This window comes from Sinocyclocheilus grahami, unplaced genomic scaffold, assembly GCF_001515645.1.
Source record: "Sinocyclocheilus grahami isolate Dianchi unplaced genomic scaffold, SAMN03320097.WGS_v1.1 scaffold679.1, whole genome shotgun sequence".
In the NCBI taxonomy this organism is placed as follows: Eukaryota; Metazoa; Chordata; class Actinopteri; order Cypriniformes; family Cyprinidae; genus Sinocyclocheilus; species Sinocyclocheilus grahami.
In genome coordinates, this window is record NW_015505858.1 from 389,873 (window position 1) to 401,178 (window position 11,306).

The window sequence follows — 11,306 nt, forward strand, 5'->3', positions numbered from 1 at the left end:
TATATATATATATATATATATATATATATATACACACACACACACACACACACACACCATGTATGTATGTATATATGTATGTATCTTTTATATTTTCTAAACATCTTATTGGAAATGTTTGCAAAATGATTTTAAGTCCAAAATTAGACTTTGACAGGACTCTGTTGTAACAACCCTATAATAGTAAAAATAAATTTAGATGAGCAAATATCCTAGTATTCTCTATGACCAGATTTACTTTTATGGGCTTTTAGCTTGTATTTTTAGGACAGCAGAGAGAGTCAGGAACGGTAGTGAGAGAGAGATGAGATGAGGACATGAGCCAGGCCTCAAACCTGGATCCCATGAACCAACAGATTGTACTGTCCACACCAACAGATGCAATTTTATTTAGGTCTTTTTAGACCTATAAATATCGTGTGGATATAGTCAAAACAAAAGGGTCTTTTTATGACAAACAATGTGCATTGGCCAATTAGCATTACTATATCCACTTATTTTTGACTCCCACGTCCCACTAAATGGTGTGGATTAATTGTGTGTTTCAGAGTTTTGTGATTGGTTCAAACTCTTTGACAGAAGACATAGCATCATAGAAGGTTATAGCATCCTAAATTTGTACATGCTCATAACTTAAAGGGGTCATCGGATGCAAAATTCACTTTTACATATTGTTTGAACTGATATGTGTGTTGGCTGTGTGTGTACACAACCACCGCGATTGAGGTGATCTGTTGTTGGATGTAATAATTAACATAGCAATCATCATTTATTCCCGACATCTGAGCCACTGAAGACGCAGTGAATTAATGTTTCTATTGTTGCAAAATCACCTTTCCTAATAATGTAGAAGTTAGTAAGTTTCACGATGAATGCAGCTAAAGTTTACCGTCTCTCAGAGAATGTCTGGTCACCCCACAGAAGAGAGGGCCGGGGTTAGCAGAGCTCATTAGCATTTAAAGGGACATGTACCGAAATGGCTTGCTGTGAACAGAGCTGTTTCTAACAATGTAAAAAGGGTGTTTTACACTACCGTTGAGAAATTTTAACCAAAGTATGCTATAGACTTTTAAGACCCTAAAGAATCATATCAACTTGTGGAAAATGGGCATCCGATGACCCCTTTAAAGGCATGTAATTTTTTGACTGCACTAAAGCATAAAAACACCATAATTCATTCGATATTTAGGAAACATGCTAAGTTCACATATTTGTTTCTCCGAAAAACAATGCTACCGCCAGTTATTCAAATTTGAAAATGTGCTTTCCGTGTCGGAATGTCTGTTTTTGTTTTGGTCTGTGTGATTCCTCCCACAGACAGTTTACCCAATAATATTTCGACAGTCCGGGTTGCCAGTTGGTGGACAAAACATTGTAATGCAGCCATGAAAACGAGCAAACGAACCGGATCAAAGATCGCACATTCTACCTGATCTAAAAACCCCGGCATCTAACTAAATAGCTCTATGACCAGAAGCATATCAAAACATGGATAAATCAACTCATCAATATTTTGAATTTGGAGTGCACTACCCATTTCAACAGCTCGCTGTCAATATTACATACTGAACCTTTAAATGTCATGATGTTTGATTGTGTGACATGCAAGAACCTATGAGATTTAACTTCAGCTGATGTTTGGAATTTTTTGTTCGTTTCATGCTATCCATTTTTGGAGCTTAATTGTTTTGAACCACACTGACTTTCACAATATGGACAAAAGCAGCTGAAACGTTCTTCAGAATACCTTTTTTTGTGTTCCACAGAAGAAAAAAGTTAGGTTTTGAATGACACGTGGGTGAGTAAATGATAAATGTAAAGGAATGTAAATGAATTTTCATTTTTGGTGAACTCTCCATTTAAAGAACCAATATGCACTCTAATGGTAAACAAGTTCTAAAGATGTACTTTTGAGGGTATTACAGCACCAGCTTCAGCAATTCAGTTCAACAAGTTCAACTCTGCATATTTGGGATTGTTGAATTAACCAATCAGCACCCAGGACCAGAATAATGTATGGATCGATGATGTTTGCTTGTACTTGTGTGTGTGTTCACTTGCATAATTCAAACATGTAGGATCTCTTCTGCCTCTCAACAGTTTATTACACCTTTTCACCATTAAAACAGTTAGTCAGCGAGATAAATCCACCTCCTGAGCTTTAGCACAGAGAGAAACTTCAATTAGGCTACAGCATTTGAGCTGTTGGTTGTCAAACCCAAGCTTGATGCTGTACACACAAGTATACGGTTACAAACAAGATTATAAAGTAACATTTGTGGCGATGCCGAAAATATTGCATTCTCAGAGTATGAAATTGCTACCAATATTATGTCTGGACTTCAAAGAATGAGAGTAGAAATGCCTCCCAATCATAGAAGCCATCTGTTTAAGAAGAGTTATTTAAAAAGAGAGAGAGAAGATGGTCTAGAGGAAGGGAGTAGGGAGGGAGGAGGGTTAGAGAGAGAGAGAGAGAGAGAGTTAGAATAAATCCTTACCACATAATGATTACGGCTCACAAGTCCTGCCTCTGATATGGAGTGCAGAAGGAGCCGGGATTACAACTACAGTAATCTGAGAACCGCAAGTGCACTCCACAGCCACAGACGGACACATCAACTCCAACAAAACATCAAGGGTCAGGAGAAACTGAAATGAGGCACCTGTGAACGGGACATCGCTTTACAACTACAGAAGTCAAGAAACTAATTACAAACTCCAGGGAATCAGAGGCTAAAATATCTGTTGGCTAGCAATCAACAGCCGGCTAAAACGAGAAGCTCCGCCTGTCGGCCTGTGCCACCTGTGTGCCCTTCTAACTGCCAGTTTTTGGAGTAATCCGTGGTGTCTTTTACTGGAATGAGGACTACACTTGAAGAACATGTTGGAAACAAGTTAACAAGGTGAACGAGATTTGTTCGTTGGACTGAAAAGAACTTGGAATACACCGAAAATTCCATTTCCTATTGTTTGTTTTAACATGAAACAACAGACAATTCTAAATTCAATTTTACCCTAATGTTCTATTTGACTCGAAACTGCAAATTTATGAAACGCACTGATTGCTCTTATCTGATTTGGACCCGTCCAATGAGAGTTGAGACACATGCATCCACCTAACCAGTGACCATCCTGGACAAGGGGCTCTATGCGCGTCTGCACCAGGACACTTGTGGACAGCCGTCTCCTGCCTCTCATTTCTCCTCTGGCATCCACTCTCCCTCCATCTCTCCACGCCACCTCCTCTTTTCCTCCCCCCCTCCCTCCATCCGTCCCACCCTCCCCTCACGGAAGATGATGTGACCTTCTGCCAAACTGCTAGAGACCATGCCACTGTCACAGTGGGCTGTTCGGTCTACACTGAAATAGAATCAAACAAGAGCCACGAGAGAGAGAGAGAGAGAAAGAAGGAGGGGGGACAGGGGAAAAAAAGAAGAAGAAAAAAATCAGGACGAGTCACGGAGGAGAAAATGTGCTGTCAGGCGTCCGGGCTGGATGTGGTTTGCCAAAGCAGGTAACTGATCACCTTCACTTCTGGCAGGGATGTTGCTGGCGCACACATACACGTAGATGCACTTTAATCAGGATTTTTGAAGTTGCGCACCTGTTAATTTGGTCTTTTAATGACAGAACTGGCAATTTTGTTTAGGATTTGTGCAGTGTGAAATGAAGGCTAAGTGTGTTTGGGCTATGAATCATCCTGAAAGTGCCTTACTGTGTTCGGACAGCGCTGTGAAACTGTGTCATCTTAAGCTGGTGCACCCACAGGTTGGATGCTTGTTGAAATAGTAAAGTTTTCATTCATGTTAGATCGACACCAGAAAACAAACCTGTAGGTTAATGCGTTTTGCTGCTGTAGTATGTCACTCTGTGGTTCCTGACTTGCAGGTACAACAAAGATCAATCACTTCTCACAGCAGATGGAGCGCGTTTCCCGTTAAAGTTGTTGTGCTGGAATGTTAAAGCGGCAGAAATTGAATTCCGTTGAGAGGTGAACTGAGAGATCTTGGATAGGAAGCAATGACAGCTTTCTGTAATTACTGTTGGGAGCAGTTATTATGGAGCACAAACTGACGCATTTGGGATTCGTCCCGCTGAAGCTGTGATACTGTGCCACTTTCGTAGTGAGAAGAGGGTGCTTCATAAGAACAAGGTGGATAATGGAAAGAGAGGTATTTGGGATGGCTAGAAAAAGACAAAAGCTGGTCTATCAGATCCAATCACAAGTAATCTTGTACAAAATGTTCAGGGAAAGTTATTAGGTAATCGCAGTGGTGGGTGACAGTTTCAAAATTAGAAAGAGCCCGGCTAAATATATGCTCCGGAGCATCTCAGTCATAATTACAACTCTTCAGTCATCAGTCATATCAAGATTTTCAGGAATAAAATAATAAATAGTAAAACAGGACATGATTAGTAAAAGCAACTGTTGTTTTCAAATATATGTGTGGAATATGGGTAGAAATGTCATTTATTAGCATTTATGTGAAAAATTGAAAGATTTTGTAGAATGACCTGATTGCCCTTGTGTCCTTGTTCTCCTTCAGAGCAGTGTTTTCAGAGAAATGCTATTTTAAAAATTTTATTAGAACAGTGTTTTGTGAGCTGAGATATGACCTGATATGATTTTACTTTTAATAATAAGAATAAACTTTGCCCTCACAGGAGTAATGTCTACAATTAAGCTCATTTGATGATGAGTTATTTATGTTGTATAGTTATAAGCTGGATTTAATTGTCTCTGTAAGCATATTTGCTGCAAAATGTACAGAAGATCTGTGTAGGGTTGGCACTGCGTGTGTAGTGTGTACTATGAAGGACACAGTGTACACTGTAGAAGTGTAGGACAGTTACGTCAAGTGGCCGGCTGTTATGTCAAGACTATGAGGTGTTCTCTCCTCATTCATGATTTAATTGCAGGCGTTGACATTCTGTATCATCTTGTGAAGATCAGTTGAGAAATCATGTCTAATTTTTCAGTTTTTCTTTCAACCTGTTAAGAAGCACTTCACTAGGTTTCTCAAGGTTAACCTCTTGTAAGTCTGCAAAAACTATAGCTTTATCTTGTCATTGGGCTTATAAACTCAAAGGTTCGCCTTTGAACCTAATTAACCCGTATAAGAAATATATTAGTGCCTTAGGGGTGCAAATTATTACCATTAAGTTGCTAATATGCACCCCTTGGAGAAGATAAGGCACAAAGGTGTACCTTTGAGGGCACTGTCCCAGTAACAAGCTAAAGCTACAATTGTTCACATTTTTCACACAGATGAGACAGTACCAATTTGCACTTGCCTCAACAAAGTTAGAGGTTTTTCAAAATTATAGGTGGTTGCTGGGGTGTTTTGGGTGGTTGGGAGTTGGTTGTTTATTGGCCAAAGGTTAAACATTTAAAAAAAAAAAAAAACAAGTCTCTATGATATTTTAGGTCCTAGATATGGCTCAGTTTTCTCCTTAAGGTTTGATGTTTGTTCAGTTGTAGAGCTAATTTAACCCTTTAAAGCCTGACATTTAAAATAATAGAATGTTTCTGAACCTTTAGATACAATATTTTTTTTAAAATCTAAAAAATGCATATGTAATTTTTTTGTTGAGTATCATATTTGATGCATCTGGCTTTTATGACTCATATGATATTAATGAGATCGTTGTAACAGTATAGCAGACTTAATCATTTGTCACTCTTTATCTCCCAATAATTTGTCTTAGTAAGATGATATTTAAATGCTTAGCTTTATCATCAAAGCTCTGTGGTTTTTATTGTGGGGCAAAACATATAATAATACATGCCATCATAATACAATGATAATTGAGAGACGTGCAAATAAACATTGCTCAAAAGCCTGATGCAACATATTTTCACTTTTTAACATGATTTTTCTAAAATATTATGAATGGATCATTTCAATTTGTTTCAGTCCAGTAAGTGTTCATCTTGAAATATGACTAACAGTATAAAATTTATTCTTACAGTACGTTTACTTTACAAAAATCAGTAAGAATTTCACAGCAAAAAGTACCACATTTACCACAACCTGAAAGGGGACGTTTTAAAATTATACTAAAAGGACTTTTACTTGGTAAAAAAGTATAAACTATCAATCAGACAACAGAAGGCATCTAGTAGATAGTGTACAACAGGTTTTTCAGCAAAGTTTTGATTACATTGATAATTGAGAGACTTTAGAATTGTGTGTATCAAATATGTGACCCTGGACCACAAAACCAGCCATAAGGCCCCAAAGCTGAATAAATACGTTTTCCATTGATGTATGTTTTGTTATGATAGGACAATATTTGGCCAAGATACACCTATTTGAAAATCTGGAATCAGAGGCTGCAAAAAATCTAAATATTGAGAACATCGCCTTTAAAGTTGTCCAAATGAAGTTCTTAGCAATGCATATTACTAAACAATAATTAAGTTTTAATATATTTACAGTAGGAAATTTACAAAATATCTTCATGGAACATGATCTTTACTTAATGTCGTAATGATTTTTGGCATAAAAGAAAAATCTATAATTTTGACCCATACAATGTATTTTTGGCTATTGCTATAAATATACCCCAGCGACTTAAGACTGGTTTTGTGCTCCAGGGTCACATATGATACAGTAAGCTTATAGTAAGTATCAGCAATAGTAATAGAGACACACAAGCTTAAATAGATACAAAATTGTCCTTCCTAAATATGAGTGAGGATGATCAGAGGAAGAGCTTGTGAAAGTTGAGCCAAGGCATGGAGAGGGTGAGTGTGTGCTGGTTCTCAAATGCTGTGTGTTCTTCTGTGTCAGAGTGTGTGTGTTTGTCGACCCTGTTGTGTGGTGGACAAGTCTGCAGTGTGGAGCCAGCGAACCCTGGGATCAATGCATCTGTTCTCTGCTTACACAGAACACAACCAGCATAGAGCCGACCGTTTACTCGCCTTATCTGTCAACTCTCAATACTTGCAACGCAACACTAATCAGATTCTGTATGCGAAACAAGATTTCATCTAACCATTCACTATACCATTTCTTACCAAGCTGTTTATGGAAATGAGTGCATCTCTGAGATATGCATTAAATGCATTGAATTGAATTAAATGCAGAGTTGCAATTCACATTTAAATGTAAGAAATTAGAATGAAAATGAACTGAAATTCAAAGAACTTCATGTCACTGTAATGTTAGATGATCAGATAGATAGATCAGACAGACAGATAGATCAGACAGAAAGATAGATCAGACAGATAGATAGATAGATCAGACAGACAGATAGATCAGACAGAAAGATAGATCAGACAGACAGATAGATCAGACAGACAGATAGATAGATCAGACAGACAGACAGACAGATCAGACAGAAAGATAGATCAGACAGATAGATAGATCAGGCAGACAGATAGATCAGACACAGATCAAACAGACAGATCAGACAGAAAGATAGATCAGACAGACAGATAGATCAGACAGAAAGATAGATCAGACAGATAGATAGATCAGACTGACAGACAGATTAGACAGACAGATAGATAGATGCATTTACATTTTGGTGCAGACATTTATTCCCTATAAAATAGGAGAAAGTTGACAGCTTGTTTTATTTTTAATCTCAACAACTGCATAGCAAAACCTTAGCAACAACGTACAATCAGGGTTATTAACTAAAACCATAAAAAAAACTTGCATTAAAATTGCATTAACTAAAAAAAAGGAGGGAACATTTCTCATTTTAATTTAGTGTAACCATGTACTAAAATAACTAAAACTAAAACAAAAAAATAATAAAATGTATATTTAAAAAAAAAAACTGTTAAAATAATGTTTGAATTACTGAACCATTAACTAAAATTAAAATGAAATCAGAAAATATATAAACAAAAATTATCTAAAATATGAATCCAAACTAGAATAATAATAATCCCAAAATAATCCTGTTTACAACACACTAGCATCAAGGTGGCAACGTTTGCATGAACAAGCACCACTTTTTTTCTTCATAAACTTTGTATTTCGAATGTAAGATTTGTTTTCTGTGTAGCAGGGTGTCTACCAGTGCAAATGGGTCAAATCAGCAGTCAAACAGACATTTTTAAACAGATGCTGTCTTAATCCCTTCTACTGCCGAACACGCACCACATATCCACCAAACACACACCGATATTCCTCACATTAGATGTGCACAAAAACCTGTTTGTGTAATACAAACACAGAGTCGGTAATGCTATACACCACAGGTGAACACCACACTTCAGTAACAGTGGGACTAAAACATTTCAACAGTTGATGTGAGGAATTACATTACATTCATTATGTTGTCTGAGATCACCCAATGCCACAGAACGACATTCAATCTTCGCACAGAGAAGCATGGAGTAAATGAATTACACTGGGGCAGCAGTGCTGCTCTTGCTGGCAGTTTAATGAATAGATGTGGTTTTATGAAGATGACACTGAAAGCCATAATGACAGTACAGTAAATTCAACGACCGTTTGAACTGTGACTGTTCACCAAAAATTACAATTCTGTCCTCATTTACTCACTCTTATGTAGTTTTAAACTCTTATGACTTTCTTTCCTTTGTGCAACTCAACGGGAGATGTTTAACAGAATGTTCGCGCAGCTCTAATAGAGTCTATGTGTCTGCATTCCACATATTCTGAATTCATACAATAGCTTAGTGTGAGGAACTGACCAAAACTTTTCAAAAGTGTGGACAAAAAGTCATACCGGTTTTGAACGACATGAGGGTGAGTAAATGGTGGTTTTATTTTTGGGTGAGCTGTTCCTTTAAGACGGTTTTGTTGTCCAGTATTTGAGATGAGTGACTGGCACTGCTCACACCGCTTGATGAGATCTGTCTCTCAGAAACAGCATCCAGCGCTGCATCACACCGTACAGGACAATGCCTCGTCAGCAAGTTGTTACATTATGTGTCGCCCAGAGCTGATCAGCTTAATGAAAGGTTTCAATGACAATAAAATGACTCCATCGGTGTGGAGAACCTGATAACAACAACACACACTTAACGGTCATTCTCAAAATATGGAGACTTTAAAATATATATATATATATTAGTTTGTGTCACAAATGCCACAAGTGTTTTAACAACTGGCTGTGTTCGGAATAGCATACTACAATTCAGAAATGCAAAATAATCATTTTCGATTACAAGAGTTAAATGTGCAATGTGAAGTAATGATAATAATGTAGCATAGTATTTTTTGAAACATTTATGTAATAATACCTGCTGTTTCTGTTACTGTTTTTAAATGTACACACCATGCAGTTTATACTGATAAACGTGCAAATATATAATACACAGTATTCAGTAAGCTAGCATTCCATTCTGGACACATTTGTCTGTTCTCCCTATGAATTTGACTCTGAATGTTTTGTTTATATTTATTTGTTTTTAGATTTATATTTAATTTATATTAAAGTAAAAAAAAATTGCGCTAAAGCTTCTCCTGAGAGATCTAGATAAAAAGAAAGAAAGGTAGGTAGGTAGGTAGATAGATAGATAGATAGATAGATAGATAGATAGATAGATAGATAGATAGATAGATAGATAGATAGATAGATAGATAGATAGATGGATGGCACATTAGATGTGCACAAAAACCTGTTTGTGTAATACAAACACAGAGTCGGTAATGCTATACACCACAGGTGAACACCACACTTCAGTAACAGTGGGACTAAAACATTTCAACAGTTGATGTGAGGAATTACATTACATTCATTATGTTGTCTGAGATCACCCAATGCCACAGAACGACATTCAATCTTCGCACAGAGAAGCATGGAGTAAATGAATTACACTGGGGCAGCAGTGCTGCTCTTGCTGGCAGTTTAATGAATAGATGTGGTTTTATGAAGATGACACTGAAAGCCATAATGACAGTACAGTAAATTCAACGACCGTTTGAACTGTGACTGTTCACCAAAAATTACAATTCTGTCCTCATTTACTCACTCTTATGTAGTTTTAAACTCTTATGACTTTCTTTCCTTTGTGCAACTCAACGGGAGATGTTTAACAGAATGTTCGCGCAGCTCTAATAGAGTCTATGTGTCTGCATTCCACATATTCTGAATTCATACAATAGCTTAGTGTGAGGAACTGACCAAAACTTTTCAAAAGTGTGGACAAAAAGTCATACCGGTTTTGAACGACATGAGGGTGAGTAAATGGTGGTTTTATTTTTGGGTGAGCTGTTCCTTTAAGACGGTTTTGTTGTCCAGTATTTGAGATGAGTGACTGGCACTGCTCACACCGCTTGATGAGATCTGTCTCTCAGAAACAGCATCCAGCGCTGCATCACACCGTACAGGACAATGCCTCGTCAGCAAGTTGTTACATTATGTGTCGCCCAGAGCTGATCAGCTTAATGAAAGGTTTCAATGACAATAAAATGACTCCATCGGTGTGGAGAACCTGATAACAACAACACACACTTAACGGTCATTCTCAAAATATGGAGACTTTAAAATATATATATATATATATATTAGTTTGTGTCACAAATGCCACAAGTGTTTTAACAACTGGCTGTGTTCGGAATAGCATACTACAATTCAGAAATGCAAAATAATCATTTTCGATTACAAGAGTTAAATGTGCAATGTGAAGTAATGATAATAATGTAGCATAGTATTTTTTGAAACATTTATGTAATAATACCTGCTGTTTCTGTTACTGTTTTTAAATGTACACACCATGCAGTTTATACTGATAAACGTGCAAATATATAATACACAGTATTCAGTAAGCTAGCATTCCATTCTGGACACATTTGTCTGTTCTCCCTATGAATTTGACTCTGAATGTTTTGTTTATATTTATTTGTTTTTAGATTTATATTTAATTTATATTAAAGTAAAAAAAAATTGCGCTAAAGCTTCTCCTGAGAGATCTAGATAAAAAGAAAGAAAGGTAGGTAGGTAGGTAGATAGATAGATAGATAGATAGATAGATAGATAGATAGATAGATAGATAGATAGATAGATAGATAGATAGATAGATAGATAGATAGATAGATGGATGGATGGATGGGTGAATGGATAAATAGAACGATGCTTAGATCGATAGATAGATAGATGGATGGGTGGATGGATAAATAGAATGATGCATGGATAGATAGATAGATAGATAGATAGATAGATAGATAGATAGATAGATAGATAGATAGATAGATAGATGGGTGGATAAATAGAACGATAGATAGATAGATAGAACGATAGATAGATAGAACAATAGAACGATAGAACGATAGATAGATAGATAGATAGATAGATGGATGGATGGGTGGATGGAT

General features: G+C 36.8%; 1 protein-coding gene across 2 annotated transcripts in view; it reads left to right on the top strand.

Annotated features, from left to right (window-relative positions):
• Positions 1 to 2,493: 2,493 nt before the first annotated feature.
• The window catches only part of grin2ca (glutamate receptor, ionotropic, N-methyl D-aspartate 2Ca), a 76,366-nt gene continuing 67,553 nt past the window's right edge, over positions 2,494 to 11,306 (top strand). For both annotated transcript variants that reach the window (XM_016242990.1, XM_016242991.1), the window contains exon 1: positions 2,494 to 3,514. The gene's annotated coding sequence lies outside the window, so the exon portion shown is untranslated. The remainder of the gene's footprint in view (positions 3,515 to 11,306) is intronic.